The sequence below is a fragment of the Scyliorhinus canicula genome, chromosome 6, assembly GCF_902713615.1.
Source record: "Scyliorhinus canicula chromosome 6, sScyCan1.1, whole genome shotgun sequence".
Lineage (NCBI taxonomy): Eukaryota > Metazoa > Chordata > Chondrichthyes > Carcharhiniformes > Scyliorhinidae > Scyliorhinus > Scyliorhinus canicula.
In genome coordinates, this window is record NC_052151.1 from 131,180,279 (window position 1) to 131,200,358 (window position 20,080).

Consider the following 20,080-nt stretch of genomic DNA (forward strand, 5'->3'; position numbering starts at 1 on the left):
TTCACAGTGCTGCCTGGTTTCTGCAGCAGTCAGAATACACAAGCACTTTTGCAAGCTGCTTGCTTTTGCAACATGTCCATTTCCCCTGCATTCTTTGTAATCTTCCATTTTGTGTTGGGCAGTGGCCACCCCAGGTGGCTACAGAAGGAAACTTTCTCCTTTCTGGCCTGCTCTAGATATGACTCCAGTCATACTGCAGTGTGATCCACTGTTCAGTAGTCTAGCAAGCTATTTATTTGTGTCTAAGCCAGTACAAAAACTAATGGGTATAAAAGAGGATGGGCTACGTGGCTGAATATGCTACCTAATAGCATAGGAGAACAACTTTATCAGTCGGGCTGCAGTATTGTCAGAAGGCCACTATATTACTCACCAAAAAAGCCACCCTTTATTTTGATAAGTACCACAGTCCCCTCGTATTTGTATCCAACCCTGAATGGAACACTTGTCCCACCTACGCTTTCCTGAATTTCGTTTAGTCCTTCATCCTAAGGTGAGTCACCAGCAAAAAGATGTCTGCCTTTAAACTTTTTAAAGGGGCAAACACCCGAGACCTCTTAATCGGCCCATTCAGTCCCCCCATTCAGTCCCCTCACATTCCATGAGACCAACATGGCCAGAGAGGAGGGGTCTCCAAACCAACAACATTCCCCACCCCACCCTGATCAGCCATATCCAAATTCTAATGGGCTCCTCCAAGCACCTGTCTCACCTGTCATAATATACACACAAGTATATGATGGTGCACAGACAGACATTGATTGACACACAGGATGACCAATTAACACACAGAACACAGCAGCCAATCACCAGATAGGACACAGCCACTATAAAGCCAGAGGGCACGTTTTCCCGCGCTCTCGGGATCCAGCCTCTGAGACAGTCAGAGCTCGTGAGCAGCAACACGAACATCCACCATGTGGTAGCAAGTTAGTCTGGTCAGGTTAGCCTCAGGTCTCCAGTCAACTCAGCATAGTGTCAACCCACAGTTAAAGTATGTTTAACAGTTGGTAGTTCAATAAAATAGAGTTGCATTTCTCCAAGTGTTGGAAGCCTGGCTCTCTCACTGCTATGGTAAACGCAGCCCTCGCAGACCCAGAATACCCAACAGATCATCGCCCACCTCTCAGGCCCACCCAAGATCGCCGCCACCATCCTCACCCCCTCCTGGTTTAGGGGCTGGTTTACCACAAGGCTAAATTTATGGCTTTGAAAGCAGACCAAAGCAGACCAGCAGCACGGTTCAATTCCTGTACAAGCCTCTCCGAACAGGAGCCAGAATGTGGCAACTAGGGGCTTTTCACAGTAACTTAATTGAAGCCTACTCGTGACAATAAGCAATTTTCATTTTTCTTTTCATTTTTCATTTCCATCCGATGACTCCATAAACAAAACTTCCATGTCAGCAACCCATCCCTCCCCCCATCCATCTCCCATCCCAAACAAATAAACCCCCACAACCCCAGACTCGCTATCCCAACCCAAGTCATAAACAAATAAAATATTTTTTAAAACCCTCTCCCCAAATAGCCAGCCGTGGCCCACATCCCCATTTCACTTCCATTACCCAGCACTCCTGGAAGGATCCACCTTAGGCTGAAACAAACTTTATTCATAAAAAAATTCGTACTACCAAACTCCTTCATCCCCACCTCCCCTCCTCCACCCATCCTGCACTCCCCACCATACTCAACACATGTTCAATATCTCCAATGCCTGCACCCTACAAGAAGATATTACAAAACACTACAACTGTACATTAAAAGTATAAAGTGAGTACTAAAAAATAACAGCTACAAATGGAAACAAACAAACCCTCACCCCCTGAGTACGATTCCACAGCTCTGCCACGCAGGTGAACCCACACAAAATGCTCAAACGTTCCCCCGGCCTTTAAAAAGTTACTTGCCTTCTCTGACATCTTAAAATAATGTCCTTTTCCCCCCTGCGTGACCCACAAGTGAGCCAGGTACATCATGCCAAACTTCTGAAAAGATCAGCCTTGGCCTTGTTGAACCCAGTCCTTCTCCTGGCCAGATCTTGGTTGATACAGACAGTATGGCCTTCCCAGCTATGTTCACGAGTCTCTTTTGCCCAACGCAGGATCCTTTCCTTGTCTAAATATGGATGGAACTGTACAATGATTTCCCGTGACAGCTCCCCAGCTCTCGGCTTCCTCCTCAACTACTGATGGGCCTGGCCGACTTCAGGAGGGCGGTCGAAGACCGCTCCCCCATCAACTTCCCAAACATCTTGGCCATGTATTCTATGGTTCTTAGCCCCTCAATGCCTTTGGGCAGCTCCACAATCCTCATTTCTGCCTCCTTGAGCAGTGCTCCAGTTCGTCGACCTCCCTTACTGGCGGGACTGGCGGCGCGGGTGGGCTCCGGGGTCCTTGGGGGGGGGGGGGGTGCGGGGCAATCTGGCCCTGGAGGGTGCCCCCACGGTGGTGGCCTGGCCCGCAATCGAGGCCCACCGATCGGTAGGCAGGTCTGTGCCGTGGGGGCACTCTTTTCCTTCCGCATTGGCCATAGCGGAAGGTTACCCCCTCCCCTGCGCATGCGCGGGGATGATGTCAGCAGCCGCTGATGCTCCGGCGCATGCGCAGACTTCCGCTAGCCGGCGAAGTCCCCCGGCTGGCTTGCCGCCAAAAGCCTTCCACACCAGCCGGCGGGACAGGAACCACTCCAGCGTGGGCCTAGCCCCTCAAGATTAGGGCTTGGCCCCTAAAGGTGCGGAGAAATCCACACCTTTGGGGCGGCCCGACGCGAGAGTGGTTCACGGCACTCCATCCCGCCGGGACCTCCTGGGTAGGGGAGAATCCAGCCCCTGATCCTCATGACCAGCAACCATCTCCTCCACCTTCTGGATCAACACATTCTGCACCTTCAGCCACTGTACCATCCTGTACAGTTCAGCCTGGCTCTGCCACTCTCACCAGGCCCTCCCAGACTACCAACCTCTGTTGCTCTTTTATCTTTATTAATAAAAACCACAAGATGTGCGTACGTTCCGTGTCTTGGGCAAATGACCACACAACCGGTATATTAGTTCAATTATTATTTATTATTAAACATAGGCTCGGTTCTATGCGTAATAATCTACACATTGCCACACATTAAACTATACCGAACAACTTAAAGGACCTTCACTTAACTTTCCGGCTTCGTGCACGTTAGACAAGGGGCGGAATTCTCCGCTCCCCATGCCGGGTGGGAGAAGTGCGGGAGGGCCGGGCGACTCACGACACGCACCGCTGGCACCCCCGCGATTCTCCCAACCCCCGCTCGGAAGAATTGCCGCTTGCTGATTTTCACGGCGACCGGCGATTCTCCGGCCCGGATGGGCTGAGCGGCCTGCCGTTCCCGACCGGTTCACGATGGCGGCAACCACACCTGGTGGCTGCCGTCGTGAACATGGGCACCAAAGTGCCGTTTGAAGCTTGTGGGGGGCGTAGAGGGGAGTGAGCACCACGGCCGTGCACGGGAGGGGACTGGCCCGCGATCGGTGCCCACCGATCGTCAGGCCGGCGTCTCAAAGCCACGCACTCTTTGCCCTCCGCCGCCCCGCAAGATCAAGCCGCCACGTCTGCGGGGCAGTGGATGGGAAGACAGCAATCGCGCATGCGCGGGTTAGAGCCGGCGAACCTGCGCATGCGCGGCTGACGTCACATTGGCGCCGCCGTCGCGTCATTCTCGGCGTGCCCCCTTGATGCAAGCGTCAAGGCCCGGCGGCCCAGAGTTACGGAGCGCCGCTCCTAGCCCCCCGGGTGGGGGTGAATAAGGTGAGAGGAGCGGCCTCCGGTGCAGCCGTGAAACTCGGCCGAGTTCACGACGGCCTTCCCGATTTTTCATGGGAGCGGAGAATTCCGCCCAAGGCCTTTATTTGAATCGCCACGTGTGGTGGCTGGAAGTTGTCAGGTTGTCTAGGTTGTGGCTCGTCCTTCAGGTTGCGATCACGGGTCCTTGAACTTGGCTGGTCGATGTGCTGTAGTTGGTGAGGCCGAGGCCGGTCCCAAAAGAGGTCGAATATTGGATGCACAGTTCTTCTTATCCTCCGATCTTTCGCGCTCTTTTGGGCCGTCCCAACTCAGGATCCAATGGATCAATAGGGTTTTGATCACCCTAATAGATTCTGTCAAATTAGGGACGGGTACCTCGATGGCTGAGCGGGTCCTAACTGCTATTGTCCAAGGCACGTATGCACTCCCAAATAAGGTAAATAGGTGCCCCTGAGTCTGTTACTGCTACTGTGTTTCAATCTGTGTCCCATTGTCCTGGGGAAATTTGTGATTGAACCTGGGTCCATGGCGATGTGAGACATTGACACTAACCATTTAGTGGGTTTAGCAGCTGTGGGTTTCTGTACAGGTCTGGTTTTCCTCTGCACAACACACAGGGGCTGTGTATCGTCTGTGTCTCAACCTGACTACAATTCCCAGTATCCTTTGCAGGCAGCCATTTTAGATGGCCACACTCTGTTGCTTAAATTCGGCCGAACGGAACTCGATCAACTGTCCTGTTACGACTGTGCGGGCAACAAAGCCACAGAAGCCGCATTTTTTTTTTAATACTTCCTGCTCCAAGCTTGTCTCCATGTCTGAAGAATGCCCCTTATTCGGTGTACTCCTCGTCTGGTAACTCTTCGACATCACCCATCGGAGGAGAATACCTAGCTCTTCTACGTTTGCTTTTTCCACCTGCACCATCCTCGTGTAACGAGCAGAAAGGACAAAGGTGGGATGGGGACTCTGGAGCGAAGCACTGAACAGGGCGAACTCCACCTCCTCCTAAGCTAAGCCTAATGCAGCTCAAAGTGGTGCACAGAGCGCACCTGACCAGAACCCGAATGAGCAGGTTCTTCCCGGAGGTGAAAGACAAATGTGAACGGTGCCAGAGAGGCCCGGCCAACCACACCCACATGTTTTGGACTTGCCCCAAGCTTGCTGGGTTCTGGACAGCTTTCTCCGAGGCAATGTCCAAGGATGTGGGGGTGACGGTGAAGCCATGCCCAATAGTGGCAATCTTCGGGTATTGGAGCAGCTAGAGTTACACTTGTGGAAGGGGACCAATGCCCTTGCATTCGCTTCTCCAATCACATGCCGGAGAATCCTGCTCGGCTGGCGATCGGCAGCACTGCCCAAAGCTGCAGACTGGCTCGCTGACCGCTCGGAATTTCTCCACCTGGAAAAGATTAAGTACGCCATCCGAGGGTCAGAGAAAGGCTTCCTGGAAACTTGGGGGTAGTTTGTCGGCCTGTTCCAAAACCTGTTTGAGGCCAGCAGAGAGGAGTAAGCTAAGAGGGAAAAAAAAGATCGATGTGGAACGAAAGGACTGCGCAACCCGAGGGGGGAGGAGGGGGCAGAAGGAGGGTGGGAAAACCACAAGAGAAGGGGAACGGTGCTGACGCCAATACGGGGGAGGAGGAAGGGGAGGAGGGGAGGAAGTGAGGGGGAGGAAGGGGGGGAGAAGGGGGAGGGATGAAGGAGGGGTAATCATAGACCGATCCAGAGAGCAACAAAATGGAATTTTATGGCCCCGTCAAAGTAGGGGCCGGGCTGGAAAATGGGTTGAGCCATTCACAATCCATGGGCTTTAGAAGGACCAGAAGGTCCTGCGAACAGGAAGGTCAGAAAACTCTGCCTTGATAGAAAAGAAATGGGGCTTGCCTAAATGTGCCATTTTCCACCTGGCATGACTTGGGAAACCAAGTTTTTGCCTTTTGGCAAGACCCTAATTTAAAAGTACCAGTATTTACACACATATGTTCTTTGAAAAAGTTATTAACACTGAGACCATCTTATTTTGAACTGACAGCCGGTTGGCCTTATCATAGTGGGCTTCTATATCTGGTTAACATTCACACTATCGACAAAGGTTGCAGGTTTCAAGGTCAGAGGGATTGTTTTGCTGATTTTGTCCCTGAGGGATGGAAGCAGTCACATTGAAACCAATAACCATCTATTCTAAATAATTGAATATAGCCAAAGTGTCCTTTGCATCGACTTTGTGTAATCAGTGATGCTATTTTATCTTTAAACTCCAGGACCGCTTGCAATTCATGAGAAATTCTTGTTTCTCTTAGCTATCCAAAAATGGATTTTCTCACTGGCTCACATGGCTGTGACCTGAGAAATAACATAAATATTGGAGTGATAATGTGACTGGATCATGTTTACATGGATATTACAATTACTGCAACATTAACCTTATAAAACTACAATGAAAACGGAAACTTGAACAAAATAAATTGGAACTCCTCGTATCTACTTACTCCATTTACTCTAATTTCCAATAGTCTGTCCCTATTCAAATGTTATTGACCTTTTTATTGATACTAATCTACCCTATCATTCCAAACCTTTTAATCCCCTGAACAAGTATTTTTTAAGCATATTTTTATCGCATTTTATTTTGGGCAGGTTTCTCTGGCCCGCCTGCCCGGCGCCCAGAAATTCCCGCCCGAGGTCCATTGGACCTTTACATGGTCCATGTCTCGGTCATGGTGATCTTGCGGTGGGCGGGGCGGAAGAATCCAGCACTTCATGGTGCTCTACTTTGGAATTTTGGGGTATTAGGTTTTCCTAGCTGGTAAAGAAGTATTACAAGCAGTTTTATTAATGTTTTCATGGGAAGCGGCATCACTGGTTTAGCAAGCATTTATTACCCATCCCTAATTGCCCTTGAAAAAGTGGCGGTGAGCTTCCTTCTTGAACCGCCACAGTCTAGGCAACATGGGTACACTCAAGGGGGTATTCGGAAGGAACTTCTAGGGGTTTGACCCTGTGACAAGGCATGGCGATACAGCTCCAAGCCAGGATGATGCGTGACTTGGAGGGCATCTTGCAGGTGATGATTTTTCCATGTATCTGGTCCTACGTGGTGAGGTCATGGGTTTTGAATGTTCTGTCGAAGGAAACCAGAGGATGGCTGAGCGGATGGCGGTGGGGGAGATATTCTGTTTTGTGCTGAGCTGGCAAAATTGTTTCTCCTGTGGCCATTTCCTGAGAAAGACCAGCCCACATGTTGCTTCTCTAATGCAGACGATTAATGCTGCTGCTGTGAACCAACAGTTTCATGAATTTGGGAGTTCTGAGATGTGAACATTAGACATAGATTCCTGAAAGAATTCTAAATCTAATGAAGATGTTGTGGTGGTATGATTAGCATAGCTGCCTGCCATTGGTGCAGAACACCAGCTTACCATTGGCCCTGGTCGGCCATGTGCCTCTCGACTGGTTGGTTGAGACCAGTCATGTGACGACTCCCCGATTGGTCGAGAGGCTGAGTTAATCCCGCCTCGAGGGTGGGGTATAAATACCCAGTACTCCCGGCGGTCGTCCTTCTACTGTAATTGACCGCAGGGCTAACATCTAGTAGATTAAAGCCATACTTTTGTTCACCAACTCGTCTCGCGTTCAATTGATGGTACATCAATTTAATCTACTAGAAATTTGAAGATGGAGCTCCGGATCAAGCCCGAATGTCTCCGCATCAGCCCGCAAACTCCAAACGCATCGGAAATCTTCAAGCATTGGCTGGAGTGTTTCGATAGCTATCTGGCGACCGCAAGCAGCCCCCCCACCATGGCACAGAAACTTCATATTCTCCATTCCAGCGTGGGCATGGCGGCCTACGCGATGATAGGGGAAGAAAAGGAATATGACGTGGCCATGGATATGCTAAAAGGAAAATTTCTTAAACTGGTAAACCGACTGTTCGCCCGACATCTGCTGGCTACCAGACAACAGTTCCCCGGTGAGTTCTTAGATGATTTTTACTGGGCCCTCGCTGTCCTGGGGAGGAACTGCACCTGCCTCCAAGTTTTAGCCACTGAGCACATGGACCTTTTAATCAGAGATGCTTACGTGGCTGGGATGCAGTCTGTCGCTATCCGCCAGCGGATGCTGGAAAAAGACGACCTCAGCCTAACTGAGGCACGGACTCTCTCCACCTCCCTGGAGGTCGCCGACTTAAACGCACGCGCCTATGTCCCCAGCCGCGCTGCAGCGCCCTGGGCCTCCTGGCACGCTTCCCCACCGCCATCCACTGCTCCCGACCCCCCCTCAGGCCTGCGCCGTGGGACACCCCGACAAGTCCGCGGGGCCCCGCTGCTATTTCTGTAGGTTCGCCAAACACCCCCGCCAGTGCTGCCCGGCCCGTTCCGCCCTTTGTAAGAGCTGCGGGAAGAAGGGCTATTTTGCGACGGTCTGCCAGTCCAAGTTGGTCGCTGCTGTGCCGAGCAGTGACCGGGGATCTCCTCCTCCGGGCCCTTCCAGCGCACCGCGTCAATCTCTCCCGCCCCCGGGCCCCTGCGCCCAGCCTGCGCGCCTCTCTGCCCCCGCTCTCAGCCACTCTGATCGGCCCGCCGGCACCGCTAACCCCACCCCCAGCAACCAATAGGGCCCTGCGGGTGCCGCCATCTTGGGCCCTGGACGCCACGTGCGGGACCTGAGCGTCGCCATCTTGGGGCCCCGATTCCATGTGCGGATCCTGCGGGCGCCGCAATCTTGGGGCCCCGACTCCACGTGCGGGTCCTGGGCGCCGCTATCCTGGACTGGCACACATGGTCCTGCCAGCACCCACTCGGCCGCCGACGATGACTATGGATCTTCTCCACGGCTCGCGGCCATTCAGCTCGACCAGTCATGTCCACACACGCTCGCCAAGATGACGACGCAAATCCACCTCATCGGGCACGAGACGGACTGCCTGTTGGACTCCGGGAGCACGGAAACCTTCATACACATTGACACGGTAAGACGCTGCGCACTCCCTGCCCACCCTGTAAAACACAAAATCGGGTTAGCCTCAGGTTCGCACTCCGTCCGCATCAGCGGGTGCTGCATCGCGGACCTCACGGTCCAAGGGAAGGTTTTTAAAAATTATAAACTCCTTATTCTCCCCGTCCTTTGCGCACCGGCACTCCTAGGACCTGATTTCCAGTGCAACCTGCAGAGCTTGACCTTCCAATTCAGCGGCCCTATACCCCCCGTCACTGTCTGCAGCCTCGCGTCCCTCAAAGTGGACCCCCCCGCCTTGTTTGCTAATCTCACCCCCGATTGCAAACCCGACGTGACACGGAGCAGATGGTACAGCGCCCAGGACCGAACCTTCATCAGGTCTGAGGTGATAGGTTGCTGAAGGAAGGGGTCATCGAGGCCAGCAACAGTCCCTGGCGAGCCCAAGTGCTGGTGGTCCGGACTGGGGAGAAAAACCGGATGGTCATCGACTTCAGCCAGACCATCAACCGGTTTATGCAACTGGATGCGTATCCTCTCCCCCGTATTTCCGCCATGGTAAATGAGATTGCGAAATACAAAGTCTTCTCCACGGTGGTCCTCAAGTCCGCTTATCACCAGCTCCCCATCCGCATGAGTGACCACAAATACACCGCATTCGAGGCATATGGGCGCCTCTACCACTTCCTTAGGGTTCCATTCGGTGTCACAAATGGGGTCTCGGTCTTCCAACGGGAGATGGACCGAATGGTCGACAAGTACGGATTACGGGCTACCTTCCCGTATCTCGATAATGTCACCATCTGCGGCCACGACCAGCAGGACCACGACACCAACCTCCGAAAATTCCTCCAAACCGCAAAACTCCATAACCTAACTTACAATAAGGATAAGTGCGTGGTTAGCACCGACCGTCTAGCCATTCTCGGTTACGTAGTGCGTAACGGAGTGATAGGCCCTGACCCCGAACGCATGCGCCCCCTGATGGAACTCACTCTCCCCAATACCCTCAAATCCCTTAAACACTGCCTGGGTTTCTTCGCTTACTACGCCAATGGGTTCCCAAATACGCCGACAAGGCCCGTCCCCTCATTCAGTCCACGACCTTCCCGCCGTCGACAGAGGCCTGCCAGGCCTTTAGCCGCATCAAAGCGGACATCGCAAAGGCCACGATGTGCGCCATCGACGAGTCCCTTCCCTTCCAGGTCGAGAGCAACGCATCAGAAGTAGATCTGGCGGCCACCCTGAACCAAGCGGGCTGACCCGTGGCCTTCTTCTCCAGAACCCCCCAGGCTTCCGAACTCCGCCACGCCTCAGTGGAAAAGGAAGCCCAGGCCATAGTCGAAGCTGTGCGACATTGGAGGCACTATTTGGCCGGCAGGACGTTTACCCTCCTCACAGACCAACGGTCAGTAGCCTTCATGTTCGATAATGCACAGAGGGACAAGATTAAGAACGACAAGATCTTGCGGTGGCAGATCGAGTTGTCCACGTACAACTACGATATCTTGTACCGTCCTGGGAAGCCCAATGAGCCTCCTGATGCCCTGTCCCGCGGTACCTGCGCCAGCGCGCAGATAGACCGCTTCCGCTCCCTCCACGCGGACCTCTGCCATCCAGGGGTGACCCGTTTCTATCGTTTCATAAAGACCCGCAACCTGCCCTACTCCATCGAGGAAGTCAGGACAGTAACCCGTGACTGCCACACCTGCGCAGAGTGCAAACCGCATTTCTACCTCCCCGAGCGCGCGCATCTGATCAAAGCATCCCGCCCCTTCGAACGTCTCAGCATAGACTTCAAGGGGCCCCTTCCCTCTAGCAGCCACAAAATTTACTTCCTGACGGTGATAGATGAATACTCCCGCTTCCCCTTCGCCATTCCCTGCCCCGACATGACCACATCGGTCGTCATTAAGGCCCTCCTCTCCATCTTCTCCCTGTTTGGCTACCCCACGTACATACACAGCGATCGGGGGTCCTCCTTTATGAGAGACGAGCTGCGTCAATTCCTGCTCAGCAGGGGCATTGCCTCTAGCAGGACGACCAGCTATAACCCCCGGGGTAACGGACAGGTCGAGCGGGAGAATGGTACCATCTGGAAGACCATACTACTGGCCCTCCGGTCCAGAGATCTCCCTATTTCCCGATGGCAAGAGGTTATCCCCGATGCCCTACATTCTGTGCACTCCCTCCTCTGTACCACAACTCATCAGACACCTCATGAACGTCTTCTTGTTTTCCCCAGGAAGTAGTCCTCCGGATCCCCTCTCCCGATGTGGCTGGCCGCCCCCGGACCCATCTTGCTCCGGAAGTCCGACCCGTTGGTGGAACAAGTCCAGTTACTCCACGCTAACCCGCAGTATGCGTACGTGGAGTACCCCGACGGTCAGCAGGACACGGTCTCCCTCCGGGACCTGGCACCCACCGGCGTGCGGCCCTCCCCACCCTTCCCAACAGACCCCCCCGTCCCTTTTCCGCAGCGCCCCACCCAGGCCACCCCTCCCCCATCCATGGCGTCTCCCCCACCAGCCAGGGTACGGAGACAGTTCAAGGACCATCGCTCCCGGAGTCCAGGACATCAGCTGAATCACCACCATCGGCTGAACCAACGTCACCAACTTCACTGCGGCAGTCTGCCAGGACGTCACGGGCAACGAAAAGGCTGATCGAGTCCATTTAACTTCAACACCACCATGGACCTTGTATGCACACTATGTACTGTTGTTAAATGTCTCGGCCAGTGGGAAGCCAAGGATACATTTTTTTCCTTCTCTCCTTGCTACTCATACCACCAGTTCTCACCCCCCCCCCCCAGCTCTCGTTGACACCCCCCCCCACCCCCCCCCCCCCCCCGGCTTCTTTCTCTGCAAGGGGTGAATGTGGTGGTATGATTAGCATAGCCGCCTGCCATTGGTGCAGAACACCGGCTTACCATTGGCCCTGGTCAGTCATGTGCCTCTCGACCGGTTGGTTGAGACCAGTCATGTGACGACTCCCCGATTGGTCGAGAGGCTGAGTTAATCCCGCCTCGAGGGTGGGGTATAAATACCCAGTACTCCCGGCGGTCGTCCTTCTACTGTAATTGACCGCAGGGCTAACATCTAGTAGATTAAAGCCATACTTTTGTTCACCAACTCGTCTCGCGTTCAATTGATGGTACATCAATTTAATCTACTAGAAATTTGAAGATGGAGCTCCGGATCAAGCCCGAATGTCTCCGCATCAGCCCGCAAACTCCAAACGCATCGGAAATCTTCAAGCATTGGCTGGAGTGTTTCGATAGCTATCTGGCGACCGCAAACAGCCCCCCCACCATGGCACAGAAGCTTCATATTCTCCATTCCAGCGTGGGCATGGCGGCCTACGCGATGATAGGGGAATGATAGTTAACCCCGCCTCGAGGGCGGGGTATAAATGCCCAGTACTCCCGGCGGTCGTCCTTCTACTGTAATCGACCGCAGGGCTTAACATCTAGTAGATTAAAGCCACACTATTGTTCAGCAACTCGTCTCGCATTCAATTGATGGTACATCAGATGTGCCTGGCAAGTACTTGGTGCACTTTCTGCTGAGCAGTGATCAGGCAGCAGGATTGAAAATGTTAGAGCTTCACTATGTCCATATAGGAGTCTTAATTGTGCCAAGGGTGCTGCTTGGAAGCCCTGTAGTAGAGCAGGTAATCAACTAACTTGCCCATTCAGATCAAATTATTCACTTATATCTGGCACTGAGTTGCTGGTCCGGAATTGTGGAGGTGACACTAATTGCTTCAGTTCTTAGTCTTGCCATGGCTCAAGATGGTTTTTTGCCATGTATGCCAACTAGTCATTCTTTTCCCTCATTACTTGTTAAAGGTTGCCGTTGCAATATCAGTAACTTTTTAATGCTTTTTTCCCCCATAGGTCTTCTGGCAATCGTGCTCCTTATTAAAGAACAAAGAACAAAGAAAAGTACAGCACAGGAACAGGCCCTTCGGCTCTCCAGGCCTGTGCCAATCATGATGCTCTAACTAAAAACAAAACGTTCTGCCCTTACTCGGTCAGAATCCCTCTATTTCCTCACTATTCATGTGTCATCCAGATGCCCCTGATGTTGCTAATGTGCCTGTTTCTACCACATCCTCTGGCAGCACGTTCCAGGCACCCACCACTGTCTGTCTGGAAAATGTACCCTGCACATCTGCCTTAAACTTCCCCCCTCTCACCTTGAACCTGTGCCCCCTTGTAATTGACACCCTTAGAAAAAGCCTCAGACTATCCACCCTGTCTACGCCTCTCAAAAGTTTGTAGACTTCTATCAAGTCTCCGTTCAGCCTCTGTATTTCCAGTGTAAACAATCCTAGTTTATTCAACTTCTCCTCACAGCCAACACCCTCAAGGCCAGGCAACATCCTGGTGAACCTTCTATGCACTCTCTCCAAAGCTTCTGATAATGTTGTAACCAGAACTGCAAGCAATAGTCCAAATGTGGCCTAACCAAGGTTTTACGCAGCTGCAACATGATTTCCCAACGCCTGTACTCAATGTCCCGTCTGATGAAGGCAAGCATGTCATATGCCTTCTTAATCACCTTGGCCACCTGTGTTGCCAATTTTAGGGAACTGTGGAGGCCAAGATCTCACTGTATGGTAATGTTCCTAACGGTTCTGCCATTTACTGTATAATTCATACCCAGATTTGATCCTCCAAAATGCATCACCTCGCATTTGTCTGGATTAAATTCCATCTACCATTTCAGTGACAAAGTCTCTAATCTATTTATATGCTGTCGTATCCTCTGACAATCAGCAACTCCGCCAATGTTCATGTCACCTGCAAACTTACTAATCAGACCACCCACATTTTCCTCCAGATCATTTATATAATGACAAACAACAGAGGTCCCAGCACTGATCCCTGCGGAACACCACTAGCTACAGATCTCTATTCTGAAAAATACCTTCCACCACTACTCTCTGTCATCTATAACCAAGCCAGTTCTGTATCCATCTCGCCAGCCTACCCCAAATCCCATGTGATTTTAGTTTTTGTACCAGTCTGTCATGTGGGACCTTGTCACACGCCTTACTAAAGTCCATTTAAACTACATCCGCAGCCTCATCAATTTTCTTTGCCACCTCTTCAACAAAATCAAGTTGGTGAGACATGACCTTCCCTGTACTAAGCCATGCTGCCTGTCACTAACTCGTGCATCTTTCTCCATCTTGGGGCCTCACGGTAGCATGGTGGTTAGCATCAATGCTTCACAGCTCCAGGGTCCCAGGTTCAATTCCCGGCTGGGTCACTGTCTGTGTGGAGTCTGCACGTCCTCCCCGTGTGTGCGTGGGTTTCCTCCGGGTGCTCCGGTTTCCTCCCACAGTCCAAAGATGTGCGGGTTAGGTGGATTGGCCATGCTAAATTGCCCGTAGTGTAAGGCTAATGGGGGGATTGTTGGGTTACGGGTATACGGGTTACGTGGGTTTAAGTAGGGTGATCATTGCTCGGCACAACATCGAGGGCCGAAGGGCCTGTTCTGTGCTGTACTGTTCTATGTTCTATGTTCTAAATGTGCAGAACTCCTGTTCATCAGTATCTTTTCCAAAAGCTTCCCCACCACTGATGTCAGGCTCACCGGCCCATTTGCTGGATTATTCCTGCTTCCTTTCTTAAATAAGGGAATAATATTGGCTATTCTACAGTCCTCTGAAACCTCGCCAGTGGCCAAAGAGGATGTGAAGATATCTGTTCAGGCCCCAGCTATTTCTCCCTTTGCCTCCCACAGTAACCTGGGATAGATCCCATCTGGCCCTTGGGTACAGGGAAAAGTATTGTTCTGCGTACAGTCCAGACAGATCGTTCCATACATAAAGATACATAGGACATATGATATACACAATGTAAATACATAGACATCGGGTGAAGCATACAGAGTGTAGTGCTACTCAGTAGAGAAGATGCACAGAGAGATCAGTTCAGGAGTCTGCTGACAGCAGGGAAGAAACTGTTTTTGAATCTGTTAGTGCGTGTTCTCAGACTTTTGCATCTCCTGCCCGACAGAAGAAATTGGAAGAAGGGCAGCACGGTGGTGCAGTGGGTTAGCACTGCGGCCTCATGGCGCCGAGGTCCCAGGTTCGATCCGGCTCTGGGTCACTGTCCATGTGGAGTTTGCACATTCTCCCCGTGTTTGCGTGGGTTTCGCCCCTACAACCCAAAAAGGTGTGCAAGCCAGGTGGATTGGCCACGCTAAATTTCCCCTTAATTGGAAAAAAATGAATTGGGTACTCTAAATTTATTTAAAAAAGAAGAGGTTGGAAGAGAGAATAACCCGGGTGGGAGGGGTCTTTGATTATGCTGCCTGCTTTCCCAAGGCAGCAGAAGGTGTAGACATAGTCAATGGATGGGAGGGGGGCGGGGGGATAGTTGCAAGATGGACTGGGCTGTGTTCACGACTCTCTGTAGTTTCTTACGGTCTTGGGCCAAGCAGTTGCCACACCAGGCTGTGATACAGCCAGTTAGGATGCTTTCTATGGTGTATCTGTAAAAATTTGTAAGAGTCAATGTGGACATGCTGAATTTCCTTAGTTTCCTGAGGAAATATAGGCGCTGTTATGCTTTCTTGATCGTAGCATCAACGTGGGTGGACCAGGACAGTTTGTTGGTGATCTGCACACCTGGGAATTTGAAGCTGTCAACCATCTCCACCTCGGCACCATTGATGCAGACAGGGGTGTGTACGATACTTCACTTCCTGATGTCAATGACCAGCTCCTTAGGTTTGCTGATATTGAAGGATAGATTGTTGTTGTTGCACCATGCCACTAGGTTCTCTATCTCCCTCCTGTACTCTGACTCATTGTTGTTCGAATCCGACCCACTACAGTCGTTTCATCAGCAAACTTGTAGATGGAATTGGAGACATATTTTGACACACAGTCGTATGTGTAAAAGGAGTATAGTAGGGGCATGCGGGGCCCCGGTATTGAGGGTTATCATGGAGAAGGTGTTCTTTATTCTGACTGATTGTGGTCTGTGGGCCAGGAAGTCGAAGATCCAGTTGCAGTGGGTGGAATCAATCCTAAGACGAGACGCCACTGACAGCAGCGGGACAGGAAGACTCTGCTGCTGGCAGTTGGGCAAGTCACCTCCACCATTGCAAAACATGCTGCGTGGAACTTTTTAAATAAAGATTGTCTGAAATTTGACTCTTGTTCCAATGATATTATTGAAAATGGGTGACCCCAGACCTGCTGGGGCAGCATGGTAGCATAGTAATAAGCACAGTTGCTTCACAGCTCCAGGTCTCAGGTTCGATTCCCGGCTGGGTCACTGTCTGTGAGGAGTCTGCACGTTCTCCCCGTGTCTGCGTGAGTTTCCTCTGGGTGCTTCGGTTTAGGTGCGGGTTAGGTGGATTGGCTATGCCAAATTGCCCTTAGTGTCCATAAAATGTTTAGTAGGGGTTCCTGGGTTACGGGGATAAGGTAGATACCTTGGCTTCAGTAGGGTGCTCTTTGTAAGGGCCGGTGCAGACTCAATGGGCTGAATGGCCTCCTTCTGCACTGTAAATTCTATGATTCTATTCCATGCTGACATGGATCAACCTTCTCTGCTCATGGCAGATGTAGGCACCTTTCCATCACACTTACATTGGTGGATTGAAACCTGAGGACATTCCATGTCACTATTACTTTTTAACACAATAACAACTTGCATTTATGTGGCACCTTTAATGTGCAAAGCATCTCATGAAATTTCAAAGTGGGGTAAAAATAGGGGAGGGAAAAGTGGATGTAGCCAAAGGCAAACCAGACAGGTTTATTTTAAGGAATTTTAAACTGGGCAGATAAAAGTAGTTGTATTGAAGAGAGAAGGGAAAATAATAATAACATCATTGGAAAACATGGGGAGTGGCTGGGAATCTGGGCTGAAAGAAATTGCTGCGACAATCAGAATACAGATATTTGAAGATGACAGTGAGTCTTCTGAAGTTGATGCTATGAGGACCAGGAAGCCAGGACATTTGGCAAGGCCACTGAGGAAAATATGATTCAGGGAGTTAAAATAATAGTTATTAAACAATACAGTTAGAGATGTTCAAGACATTTACTACACATTTGGTCTTGCTTAAAGTTAAATATCAAACTTGTTATGCATTATTGTCAGCAAATATCTCATAATGAAGCTGTCTCTTACCTTACCGCAATCTACTGGCCTCATCACACCCCACTCAGGATGAGACGAGGCTGTTAAATCTCATGAGAAGCCTCTTGCAAGATGTAACGACCTTGTTAGATCTCGCGAGATCTAATGAGATCTCGTAAGGCATCGCGATTTGTATCCCATACATTGAGGATCCTTAGCAAGCCTCTGAGACCCTTAGCGAGCGCTGTTTAACACTAATCTGCATCAACGTGGGGCACTTGGGGAAGTCTCTCAGGTGATTGGGGGCTCCTGAGTAGTTGGGCTTTGGGCAGGGTAATGCCACTGAATCTCTGATACAGGCCTGGCACCTTGTCAGTGCCACCCTGGCAGTGTCACCTGGGCACCCTGGCACTGAGGTGGGATGTGGAGGCTTGAGGAACCCTGCAGTGGTAAGTTGGGGCGTTTCTCGCCGAGACTCTGAAATGAAGCACCGTCCCATTTAATGGCGGGGTCGTTCTTCGCTCTTCCAGTGCCAGGAAACATGCGGCTAAACACGCTCGACAGGGAACTCTGTTTCATTTCCGTTTAATCATGCCCAAAGTCTCTCACACATGCTCATTTATCTTTCAAATGCGGAGTTGATCTGCTGTGTATTTCAAGCATTTTCTATTTTACTTCAGATCTCTAGCATTAACGGTTTTTCCTTTTTCATTTTTAGCCAAAAGTTAAACATATTTCGGAAAAGTTATTTTTAAGTGATGGGGAGAACGTAACCTCAACATCCAGTTCCACCAGGACTTTGGGAGGGATTTCCGTCCTCCCACATGGAAGGGCCAAGCAGTTCTGGCTCTGAGACCTCAACATCACCACCTTGCAACATGAGGCTGGTTTGTTCTGGGAGGGCCACTAGGACCATTGATGCATTGAACTGGGGGGCTGAGTGCATTGAAGAACTGGGGGGCTGAGTAAAGGGTGAGCTAAAGAGTAAAGGGTGAGCAAACGGATATGAATATTCTCAGATGAGAAATGATGCACAGCTGCTCTCATATCGTGACAAAACATCAAATGCAAAAGAGCCTGCTGTCGTCATCTAAATGATAAAGGGCATGGTAATGTTGAAACGCATCCTGCGCACAACCTGATTTCGGAGGTGATTATTTGCCTGTGCTATGACCAAGCCTTTTATCCATCAACGACTTGTTAGCGGTCATGGTCAGTGTTGTAGCACGGCTCTTTCAGAGGTGTGCCCTCACAGTCCACGTGACTGGCTCGGGGCCTATCGTCTGGGAGATTGTGAACTCAACCAATGAGGGAAAAGCGCAGGGCCTGGGGAATAGGGTTCTGGTCAGAGTGAACTTGGGAGCCAGAGTGTGAACACCCGAATGGAGATTCTGTTCCTGTATAAAAGTTAACGTTGGTAGTTGCCAATAATTGTTTCATTGTTCCTTACTACCATCTACATGGTAATGCTGTGAGCCACCACAGTAAGAAATGGAACCTTTGGAGTTTCATGCTGACTCATATCTCTCTCTCATGTATGCAGCAGAGAGAGGACCATAAGGGAGATGGTTGCTGCAGTATTTGCAACTGCCATTATTGCATGGAGCCAGACGAGAAGGTGAAGAAGACAACAAAGGCAGCACCGGGCAGGCCAATGACAGGTCATTCATGCTCAGGAGCAAAGGGCATTTACACGCCATGGTTCACATCAATGCTCATACCACTACCCGAATATTTGTGGCACACACCAGAGGCATTTTAAAAGTGCAATTTCAATGGCTGTCCCTAGAGATCTGGAGAAGGCATCATGAATCCCCCAAAGTTGCCTTCACTTAACAATAAAGAGCACATGTCAGACTCACTACATCCTCGTTCCTATTCAATGGTTTCCCTCAGCATGGGTTCAATCCACCAGCTTGCTCTAAGGTTCCACTGAGCGCAATATCTCACCATTTGCAATCACCATCACTGACCTCCGCGAGTGTTGAGATCAGGCTACGTACAGTGCAGCATCCCTACATTACACATAGAGCTTTGTGAAGACTGGACGAACAACTGAAAGGTAATACACTCTGGACATAAGCATTAGTAACATGATCATAAGCTGTCTGAGAAGGGTATAGTCTCGGCACAATGAGGTGGAAAGGTCCTCAAAATTATTTCTGAGCTTGCCACACGTGCATTCAGAAACTTGGAAACACAATTGACACACAGGAGTGCACATGAGCTCTGAGGAGGGACTCATAGCTTGGAAATACTGCCCACATTATAGAGAGTACGTGGAGTTCCAATATACGTGGCCCTTCTCTATCTGTTTCAATGGCCTGGATTCTCTGCCTCAGGCTGCTGGTAGCGGAGTTCCTGAGAACATAGAACATACAGTGCAGAAGGAGGCCATTTGCCCCATTGATTCTGCACCGACCCACATCCTTGTGGCAGAAATTCCAGCGTCGGGATGAAAACGGGACCAGGGCTAGCGCTAACCCATTTCCGATGCTCCAACCCTTCACTGGCGTCAGGATTGAAGTTTGCTCCCTGTGTCACTGGAAGTTTGTAAATGGGTCATTATGGCCTATTTGCATCCAATTCCCTGGCCTGACACCATATTCTCCGGGCCCGCATGGTTCCCGGTCGTCTGGGCTGCAGATCATGTGGGCAAGAGTTGGTGCTGGTCCTGATAAGCATGTAAGTGATGCTGTGGCCCTTATGGTGGGGTGGGGGGGGTGGGGGGGGTTAACTCTTCAAGCGAGTTTCCCCCACATCCATCAGAGAGCCACCCTTCTTCTCCTGAGAAAGCAAGACTTGCCCACTGTCTCTCCACCAGAGACCCCCAATTAAACAAACTCCCCTCTGGACCCCATAAATAAAGACCCCCCCTCCCTCACAGGCCCCCTAAATAAAGATATCCAATGGAGATGCTCTAAATAGAGACCTCCCAGTGATGCCTAAATAAAGATAGCCCCCAGATGAGAGACCCTTGTCAGGAAGGCCCCCACCGAAGAGGGGCCCTTGTCTGGAAGCTAGAAAACAGGCCAGGCAAAGGCAGTAAAAAAAATCATTACTTTAACACTCACCTGTGCAATACATCTGCTTGCTCAGGAAGAGGAAACAGCACCTGTCAATTTCTGGAAAGAGAAAACCAGTCAGCTGTGTTTAAACCCCCTCAGATCTGTGATCTGCAGGACATTAATTCATTTATCTTTGATATTGATTTTACTAGGCTG